General features: G+C 32.7%; 1 protein-coding gene across 1 annotated transcript in view; it reads right to left on the reverse strand.

The window, feature by feature from the left end:
* Positions 1-10,000, reverse strand: part of LOC106884094 (neo-calmodulin) — a 484,648-nt gene that overhangs the window by 446,807 nt on the left and 27,841 nt on the right. The window lies entirely within an intron of this gene.

Raw genomic sequence — 10,000 nt, forward strand, 5'->3', positions numbered from 1 at the left:
ATATATATATATATATATATATATATCCAAGGAAACAAGCTCCTCTTATAAGGTTGTAAAACATCCAAATTTCACTGGTTAACTGCTTAAAACTCAATACAGTAGAAAAGATTTTCTCCAGTACAAATGGGTATATAATAATAATAATGATAATAATAATAATAATAATAATAATAATAATAATAATAATAATAATAATAATAATAATAATAATAATAATAGTAATAATAATAATAATAATAATAATAAGAAGAAGAAGAAGAAGAAGAAGGATTTTTAATTGCTGCACAAGACCAAAGCCTCCCCACCAGAAATTACCAAAAACACATAATGAAAAGAAATATAACAAGTAACTGTAGAATATGTGGAGATCGACAAGAAACAATAAATCATATTATCTCTGGCTGCCCAGTCCTGGCTAAGAAGGAATATATTCACAGACACGACAGAGCTGGGACCTATATACACTGGAAGCTATGCCAACATTATGGAATAGCAACAGAAAAAAGATGGTATAAACACACGCCAGAAAAGGTCACAGAAAACGAGAAAGCAACCATACTCTGGGATATGCCAATACACACAGATAGAGAAATTAAGGCAAATAGACCAGATATAGTTGTCAAAGATCATGAAGGAAAAAAATGCCTTCTAATTGATGTTTCAATACCAGCAGATGACAACGTTTCTCTAAAAGAAATGGAAAAACTTTCAAAATCCAAAGACCTGGAAATAGAGATAACTCGAATGTGGAATCTAAAAACAGAAACAATTCCTATCATAGTAGGTGCCTTAGGTATAATAAAAAAATATTCAGACAAATACATAACAAAAACACCAGGACTTACAAATATATATAACATACAGAAAATTGCACTACTGGGTACTGCACACATTCTACGCAAAACACTTTCAATACAGTAAACATAAGAGCACCACAGCAAACCACAGCACATACCCAAGGCGCACAGAGCTGCGCTCGGTAGTGAAGTGAAAGCACGTTATAAAAATAAAACTACTGAATAATAATAATAATATATGTATAGATCTTATTTCATACACACCAGTCAGTATTTTAATAAAGAAACCGAGAGAATATTCACATATTAACGGATTTGATTTTATATATATATAAAATCAAAAAAGCAACGCGGATTTTAAAGGTTATTACTGTACGCACGTTTCATGCTACTCCATTTATTTAAGTAATGCGAGCATTACATTAAATGCAAAATGTAGAGCAATTTTCAGCTGCACAAGAATATGGAAAATTACAGAAGAATGGACATATTACTATTGTGGCAACATTTAAAATCTAAGTGGGAAGAAGAATACATAAAAATCCATCTTGACACAGCCAAGGCTAGCAGGCTAGTAATTATTTGTAGGTAGAATTCTAACTGTCTCTGATTTTATTTGTCTCTTATCTAGTGGTTCAAAGTATAAGGGGGCAATCAATCTTTCACTTTTAAGGAAAGGGAAGGTGTAAGCATTATACATAGATATGGTTATAAAGACTTCTCTGGTCAGAGTGGCAGCACAATTTTAGGTTGGGTTTTTTTTTTACTACTATCATAATGTAGGGGAATTTAACATTAAGCATCTAGGTCAACAGGGCTTTTTCTTTAGTCTGAATAAAGCATATATATATATATATATATGAGAGAATATACAAATAATAACAACAGACGAGGACAGGTGGTGTAAATAACAAAAGGATATATTAGTATGACGCTCGGGAATACGGAAAGTCTTTGACGTTTCGAACTACGCTCTTCAACAGAAAGAATACGGAGACAAGGAGAAAAACACGGAGAAAAAAAATTGAATAGTGTTCAGTCAACGATCAATCATAATATCTTAGAAAACGAGAAGAAACAAGAAAAACATGTGGTATTACTTTAGAGCATGTAATTTATAATTCAAACATAATTGCAGAGCATTGTCAATAAGGGATTAAGAAATAATGTATAAAGTCTCTTACAGCAGATCTTTCTTTCTAATATATATATCTACCTGCGCAATGATGAATCATTCATAGACATTCTTTTCTAGGCAGCTACAACGCGGCCTTTGTTTTAGTGACTGTTAAAGCTAGAGTCTTAATGGTAAACCAACCCTAGCACATACCAATTACATTACATCATTAGACGGAATCCTATGGCCTAGTGCTTAGTGTGTACCACCCACCATCGCGAATATTTGGTTTTAATTTCTTGACCGTTGTGTTCTTGAGCAAAGCACTTCATCTCACGTTGCTCTGTGATCACTTCGACACCTGACACGTGGTACACCGCGCACCTGTTCAGGCATCATCGATTCGATGGTGGGAGTGAGGTAATGTGCGGCACGAATATTTGATCACAATAAACAAACCATTTGTGCAGGTCGTTCGGCAAAAGCCGAACACTCATACGTAGTCTTCGACTGGAGAATTCACCATATCAGTGACGCTTGTTGGTTGCTGTGTTGGGTGTGCTGCTATAACCAATGCCACCGAATTTCAAGCAGGGGCACAACAAAAGTTTTTCATTAAGATTTGTGATTAAATTAATGAATAAAGTTAATATTTATAATGAATTCGCCATTTCCGATGGGTGTGCAGCTCACACCTAGCACACCCGAATTATACGCCCCTGATATATATATATATATATATATATATATATATATATATATATATATATATATATATATATATATATATTATATATATTATATATATACTTTTTTACTCTTTTACTTGTTTCAGTCATTTGACTGCGACCATGCTGGAGCACCGCCTTTATAGTCGAGCAAATTGACCCCAGAGCCTATTCTTTGTAAGCCTAGTTCGTATTCTATCGGTCTTTTTTGCCGAACCGCTAAGTTACAGGGACCCAAACACAGCAGCCTCGGTTGTCAAGCGATGCTGGAGGGGGGGGACAAACAGACACACACACACACACACACACACACACACACACACATACACACACACACACACACACGCACACACATACACATATATATATATATACATACATATAGGTATTGTTCTAGTATTGTTCTAGAGAATGTTTAGAGAACATATGAAAGGTGAAGGTGGTGATGGTGATGGAGGTGGTGGTGGTAGTAGTAGTAGTAGTAGTAGTAGTAGTATTATATCGGCGGAATCCTTAGCGCGTCGGACAAAATGCTTCCTCTGGCTCTTTACGTTCTGAGTTCAAACCCAGCCGAGGTGACCCTTTGCCTTTCATCGTCGATAAAATGGAATGTTTACCAAGTACTGGGGTTGATGCAATCATCGACCTGTTTTCTTTGCTCAAAATTGCTGGACGTGCGCCAAAATTACAAAGAATTATTATTATTATTATTATTATTATTATTATTATTATTATTATTATTATTATGCCAAATAAGAACAATCCTATACTCTGAAGTTGATAGGAAATTATAAATATTCAATGACTTCTAAAGAACTCATCAAAAGATTGGTTCTTTTATTGCGGATCCAGTCAAAGAGTTGAATTCTACATTTATTTCAGCGCCTTAAATTATCGATTGTTTTGACTGCCAGATAAAGCGAAAGAAGTGCATAATAATGCAGGCAACTAGCCAAGTGAACATGTCATCATTTACTTCGCTAAAGCATTAAACGTATCAGAAAGGCCACACACTGAATGTTTTTAGTATGTAAAAAGAAAAAATATATAGATATATACATCACTAACACCAGCACAAGTGAGCGAAAGGTGTCATGAGTTGAGATAATGAAACTACAACATTTAGATAACAGTTAAATGGGTTCGTTATATAATTAGACTGTCTGAAATGTGATACAATTTAATAACAAACACACACATACACACAAACACGCACACACACACACAAACATACACATACACATACACACAAACACAAACATATACGCACACAAGAACACACACGCATACACACAAACAAAACACACACACATACATACACACACATAAAGGCATTACATCAGATGATGATAAATCACTTGATAGATGGCCAAGAATGATACTAGAAGCAGCAAAGTTTGAAATTTCGACTTCGAGAACAAACGCCCGCTCGCACACACACACACAACTCACACTCATACATACATACATACATACATACATGCATACATACATACATACATACATGCATATATATATATATATATATATATATATATATATATATATATATATATATATATATAAGCATATATATATGTGTGTGTATGCGTATACACGTATATATAAATGAATATACATACATTGATCAGTACTTGCATGCATACTATGTTGTTGTACTGTAAGCACACATTCGTTTAATTTCTATGTAACCCCTGTCATGTATTTAAGTGACCGCCACCTATAGCCTTTTAGTAGTGTGTAGTCGATACTTTTCAAAAGGTTGTTAATCGCTTATTTCTCGGTAATATAAAAAGTAACCACTTCGTTCTTTTGCCAGTTCGTGGTCAACTCAAATGCCTATGACAACTACTATGTCTTATGTTTTCAACGGCGGCTGATAAGGTGAACAGTCGACGAAACGGCTAACGTTGTCAGTAACTAGGTCACAGGCTGGAGCCACAAAAATTTTGACACCATATTACGAACAGTAAATGTTTAAGTGAAATTAACGGACTTTGTTTCTGAATATCTGCCACAATGCAATCATTTTTGTTTCAACACATGTTATCAGATCTAAACACTTGTCTGGTAATTACACCGCCGTAAAGTAATATATTTTATCTTTATTCTTGTGCTGTATTTCATGTTCATTCTACCTATTTATTTAATTCACATAGACATTCGTAAATAAGATCTATCTTTGAGTAAGATACTTCATTTATAACAGAGATGCACATATCATCAGTTACCAAGGAACACGCTCAAGCTCAACTGGTTATGGTCAAACAATTGACAAGTAAATCAGGGGTATTGAGATGAATATTTGCTGTAGCTCATCTTTATATCAAAACAAAACATGTACATGATAACACTTTCAATCAGTTCAGATCAGAAGCCATGACAGAGTGCTTGGTACTGCATCAGGACATGACTGGTACTTCATCAAGGCATTTATTATCGTTGTTGTTATTATTATTATTATTATTATTATTATTATTATTATTATTATTATTATTATTATTATTATTATTGTTGTTGTTGTTGTTGTTGTTGTTGTTGTTGTTGTTGTTGTTGTTGTTGTTGTTGTTATTATTATTATTATTATTATCATAACCTCAAGGATTATCTTAAATTATCAAATTGCTAGAAAACTATAAGAGTTCAATGAATTCTATTGAGCTCGCCAGAAAACTGGATTACACATAATGTACCCATGTATTCATCATGAGTATTCCTAGATACATCATGTGTGGTCCTAGGTACAAATTTCCCTTACAACAAACCCTACGCAGTGTTCTTTTGAAGTTGGCTGATAGGGTGTTTTTATAGGAAAATATTTGGCTATTGTTCCTATTCCTAGCAGATTGAGCTACCACGTAAATGTTCGTTAATATTTTAAGAAGAGGAGACGATCTGGCGGAGTGGTGCTAAGTCTATTGGTAAATGGTAAATGGTAGATGGTAAATACAGCAACATGCTTCATTAAAGGGAGAAAATTGTTAAATGTGGATATCGACTCAAGTCACAATAGACAATGGATAAAAAAATAAAAAACAATGAAAATACACACGTAACAAAAAAAAAAAAATGAAGGGAAATGAAAAATGAATAATGAATAATGAATAATTGGTAATTGATAATGGGGAATTGCCAGTTTTGTCCAAAGTCTGTTGGTAAGACAAGCAAAAGAAAGAAAAAAACGAAAGAAAGGAAAAGTGAAAGAAAGAAAGAGAGAAGAAGAGAAGGAAAGAAGTAAACTAGTAAAAATAAGCATGGATCATTAGAAGAAAATTGGTTCCAGCAGATCTTGGCTCGAGAACCGATAAAATAAATAAATAGTGAACGAAAGAAATACCACGATAAAGGCATTTTTTGTTATTTTTTTTATTTTTTTATTTCTCTTTTTCTTGTTTTGCATTTGCTGTTTGATATCATTACTAGGATTTGAAGAATGTGTAATTCATTTAGCACGATATAACTAACGATATATGTAGCTTACATGCAACTGCTATATATATATATATATATATGTATGTGTGTGTGTGAGTGTATGTATGTATATATATATATATATATATATATATATATATATATATATATATATATATATATATATATATATATATATATATATACATATATACATGTATGCATGTATATGCCTATAGACGTATACATATACGCACACATATTGTGCGTGCACATATACACAAACATATGTGTGTGTGCGTGTGCATGTGTAAATATACATCATATAGCCTATAATTATTTAATTAACAAAAATATTATGTAAGTAATCTTTAGGTAAATGTTGTTCCGACATGTTTTTCATCTGCAGCCAAAAATAGAAATTAGAAACAGAAACGACAGATACCAACCCTCCCACCACCACACAGACGCACCGCACCACTCCCTACGCTGCGCCGCGCCGCGCCGCGCCACCTCCACGCCCACACCACCACGTTTCTTCCTGCCTACAGCGACGAAACAAAAGAGATATCAATCGATCGATAAAATAAAACAATAACCATTACCCGGTTATAATTATTAATAACTGAAAATTTAAACATCATCACAACCACCACCACCACCACCACCGCAACAACAGCAACAACAACAACAACAGCAGCAGCAGCAGCTAAAAGAATAAATAGACATATATACATTGTAAAAGTTTTTTTTTTATAATGACACGCTGGATGTGATGAGGTATTGATAAAATTTATGTTTGTATGAGATATAAATAGATTGTAGTTTATATCACAGTGATATTTTATGAAGTGTAGCTTTGAATGCTGAACAAACGCAGCAAAATATATAACATTTTGTAGGGTGGATAACTGGCAGAAATGTTAGTACGCTGGGAAAAAAATGCTTAGCGGCATTTCGTCCGTCTCTACGTTCTGAGTTCAAATTATGCAGAGATCGTGTTTGCCTTTTATCCTCGAAGGGTCGTTTATATATAAATATATATATATATATATATATATATATATATATATATATATATATATATATATATATATATATATATATATATATGTATATATATATATATATATGTATATATATATGTATATATATATATATATATATATATGCATAGATAGATACAAAAATACTCATATATATATATATGTGTGTGTTTGTGTGAATATTTACTTAAATATATATATATATATATATATATATGTATATATATATACATATATTCATGCGTGCACACACGATTGTAGTTACAAATGTTCAAAACAGTGAAGCTATTATTCTTTTCTACTCTAGGCACAAGGCCCAAAATTTTGGGGGAGGGGAGGGCCAGTCAATTAGGTCGATCCCAGTACGCAACGGGTACTTAATTTATCGACCCCCGAAAGGATCAAAGGCAAAGTCGACCTCGGCGGAATTTGAACTCAGAACGTAACGGCAGACGAAATACCGCTAAGCATTTCGTCTGGCGTGCTAACGTTTCTGCCAGCTCACTGCACTCAGTGAAGCTATTATTTGTGACTTCAGAATAATGCAGTAAACTCTCTTAAATTTATTGAAAGCATTTACTTCCAGTTTGCGATGACAGGCTTTGACACATGCATGCACACATAAATACACACACACACACCATTCACACATATTCTTACACACAGACATGTCACTGTACATGTATGTATATATATATATATATATATATATATATATATATATATATATATATATAAATATAATTAAGGGATCAGCAAATATTTGCTTCACCATATACCGAAGTTCAGAAATAGCAGCTAAAAAATCTGAGAATCCCACAGATAGCATCACTTGTAACTCACAAAGGCAAAAACAAGAAGAAAAAACAATGAAAACTAACCAATTCCGATTCTCAGCTTTTTTAGCTGCTATTTCTGAACTTCGGTATATGGTGAAGCAAATATTTGCTGATCCCTTAATTATATTTATAAATATATATGAGCTTTTAAATAAGTTCTCCACCAATAATGGTGCTTTCATACCGATGGGCTTGGTAAAAATTATTAATTGTTAATTGATTTATTAATTAATAAATTGATAATCCTTTACCCTTTTAATTTGTAATGATATATATATATATATATATATATATATATAAATATAGGCATATATATATAGAGATGCATACAAACTCACACGTACATACATACATACATACATACATACATACGTACATACATACATACGTACATATACATAGATATATTTACGTTTTGCTATTTATCATCTGTCTTAGTCAATGGATGGTGGCCATTCTGGAACCCCTGCTTGAAAGTTTTTTTATAGAACAAATTATCTCCAGCACTTTAATTTTAAAAGTGTGGTATCTACTTTGTCGGTCTCCTTTACTGAAAGAGTAAGTTGTTGGGACGTAAACAAACCAACAATGGTTATCAAACAGTGCAATGAGACAATCACACGCACAAAGACAAAAATCATGCACACACACACATATATATATATACGTGTATACACGATGGGCTTCTTTCAGTTTCCGTCTACCACATCCACTCAAAAGGTCTTTGGTCGGCCAACGGTTATAGTAGAAGACCCTTGATCATGATGTCACGTAATCAAATTGAACGCAGAACCATATGGTTGGGAAGCAAGTTCCTTAGTACTCAGCGACGTACACACACAAACACACACACATATATATAGATATACAGATACCTACCCACACATCCACATCCACAAACATACATACATGAGTACGAGTACATCTATATGTGTGTGTGTGTGTATGTCTATGTATATATATATATATATATATATATATATATATATTATATGTGGTATGTGTGTGTGTGTGTGTGTGAAACGTCTATTGACAGGTGTACTGATGTGTAAGCTTAACCTAGCAAGATATTGGAATTGTTTTTCTATTCTCATACGCATCAACACTTTTCATAGATGTATATTTAAAGAACAAAAGTACGTGGACACGCAGAAACAAGCACGCACGGGCACACAGATTCGCGCGCGCACACAACCAATCAACGTAATGCAGTTATCTTCCAGAGTAATAGAGAAATTTCTATAACACATGTTGATATTTACCATTCTGTTGGATCCATTAGATCTTTATTCTTTTTGCTTCTATTTCATTTACTTGTTTAGATTTCTATATAAAAGTGCACCCATAGAGGTACAGTTTATATATATATATATATATAACAAATAACGTATATATATATATATATATATATATATATATATATATATATATATATATATATATATATATATATATAAATATATATATAAACATATATATATGTATATTTATATATGTATATACATATATATATACATATAATACATATTTGTTTATATAAATATATGTATTCTATATATATTATGCACACGCACACCCATACATACATACACTCATATATGTACGCAATTTACGTGAGTGTGTGTGTGTATATACATATTTACAAACATTCATATATATATATATATATATATATACATACACACACAGAGACACACACACACACACACACACACACACACACATATATATATATATATATATATATATATATGTACATATGTATGTGCACACATACATCCAGAAAGAAAGAGAGAGAGAGAGAGAGAGAGAGAGAGAGAGACAGAAAGAGAAGGAGAGACGGATAGAGGGACGGAGTTAAGAAAGGCGAGAGAGGAAGCTTATATATGTGTGCGTTTCTTTGCGTATGTATTTGTATATGTATTTGTGTGTGTGTGTGTGCGTGCGTGTGTGAGTGTTTGTTTATTTGTTTGTTTGTGTTTGACTGTGTATGGCAAAGCTCGATTGACGGCCGTTATATTGCTTTGTCTTTTAATGGATTCTAACGTTGTATGGACGT

This window comes from Octopus bimaculoides, chromosome 23 (genome assembly GCF_046866305.1).
Source record: "Octopus bimaculoides isolate indiv1 chromosome 23, ASM4686630v1, whole genome shotgun sequence".
Lineage (NCBI taxonomy): Eukaryota > Metazoa > Mollusca > Cephalopoda > Octopoda > Octopodidae > Octopus > Octopus bimaculoides.